This window comes from Frankliniella occidentalis, unplaced genomic scaffold (genome assembly GCF_000697945.3).
Source record: "Frankliniella occidentalis isolate FOCC.00 unplaced genomic scaffold, Focc_3.1 Scaffold205, whole genome shotgun sequence".
NCBI lineage: Eukaryota > Metazoa > Arthropoda > Insecta > Thysanoptera > Thripidae > Frankliniella > Frankliniella occidentalis.
The window spans coordinates 534175-535755 of record NW_026267331.1 but is presented as its reverse complement, the minus strand read 5'-3'; the positions used below and the strand labels follow the sequence as shown (position 1 = coordinate 535755).

At 57.3% G+C, this 1581-nt stretch overlaps 1 long non-coding RNA gene across 1 annotated transcript in view; it reads right to left on the bottom strand.

Annotated features, from left to right (window-relative positions):
- Positions 1–631: 631 nt before the first annotated feature.
- LOC113213613 (uncharacterized) overlaps positions 632–1581 on the bottom strand; it is a 23901-nt gene continuing 22951 nt past the window's right edge. Inside the window, exon 3 of the long non-coding RNA XR_008011730.1 lies at positions 632–1286. This is a non-coding gene — a long non-coding RNA (uncharacterized LOC113213613). The remainder of the gene's footprint in view (positions 1287–1581) is intronic.

The window sequence follows — 1581 nt, the reverse complement described above, 5'->3', positions numbered from 1 at the left end:
GCCCGCTCGTATGAATGCATGAAGTCCGCGCGCCCTGCCTGCACCCTCTTTTCCATCGGCCGGGATGAGCTCGGTGTGCGAGTCTCTCTCTCTCTTGCTCGCTCTCTCGCTCGCTCCTTGCTCGCTCCCTCGGCCTCCCTCCCCGTTTCGCTCCATCGACCCTGAGCCGCCCCTGGCCGACGGTCCCTGGGCCGAGCCTCGCTGCCCCGTCGGGCCGGCACATGTCGGACTCGTACAGGAGGGCTCGCCAGGCACCCCGCCCCGCCCGGCCTCGCCCTGCTCCAGGCTTACGTGGCCACAATCGCCTTAGGCTCCGTGGGTGGGGAGGCAGGAAGGGGGGGGGGGATGGCTTTTCTAAAGGATCAAAAACGTGACTCGCTCCATAAATAAAGGGATAGGATGGGGCTCGCCGGCGCAGGGATCGAACAAGGTCACTTGGAAAACACGCATGCATGGAGGGAAATGGAAAATATATTAAGTCGGCGCCAGAAACTGCGTTTTGCGCTAAAGGCTTTCTTCACTTTCGATTTATGAATCTCGTAGCAGTGGAGGAGAGAAAGGCAAATCAATGAAAGAAATAATGATTAGCTTACATTTTTGATGCTTTTGGGAGGTGTATGTATTTCGAAAAATAGAATGCAAAACTAACATCCCTCCGCGTCGTCGGCCGAAGGCTAGTGTGGCGTCGCCGGGTGACGGCGGGAAGGGTTGGCCGAGCGCGGCGCGGGGGGAGGAGAGGGAGCGGGGTCACCCTCCCCGAGTACGGCGTCGGGAGAAACAGCACAGCGGCGCCCTCCTGTGTGTGTATATGTGTTTGTCTCGAAGGAGGATGGACGAGACGTCTTCGTGACAGCTCCGCGTGTTGGAGTGTGAGTGTATGTGTGAGAGAGCGGCCGAGAGTAAATGTGTTGTGTAGACGTGTGTGTGTGAGTGCGCCGGAGTGAAAAGTAATTGGAGTGAGAAGCAGGAAATGAGACACGGAGCTGTCTGCTCCGTTTGACCTGCCTGTGCAGCCCTCTCTGCCCCTTTGATATGCATGCGCGTCCGCTTCGGCTTCGCGCTCCGCTTCGGGGCTCCCTGCTCCGCCCGGGCCGCCGCTCTCCTCCTGGTCTCGGTCTGGCGGCTGCACATGGACAGGCGTCCGTCGTCGCGTCGGCGGCGTGCTTAGATTGTTTGTGTGGTTTGAGGTCCATTCATGGAAGCCAAGAAGGGCGTGCAAGCTCGCGAGCCGCTTGTCGTGTAGGATGATGGGCCGCTGGCGCAAAGCACGGCAAACGGAACGGACCCTGAAACACAACAAACAAAAAAGACGTAAATCAATTTTCAATAATTTAATCCGACGTCACATCTGCTCGATTACAACCTGCCGTAAGTCAGAGAAAATGATAAAAACATTAACACATTAAGTGCGGTGGGGGTAGGCAATCCCATGTTATTGGGACCCACGGTGTGGGTCACGCCGCACTGAACGTGTTAAAAAGTCAGAGGTGAGCGGTTGTCTGGCCGGTGTGTATGTACAACCACCGTGGCGATAATGACATTCATGGTCCCCGTCATCAGGAAGGAAGAGGGAGGCTGCGG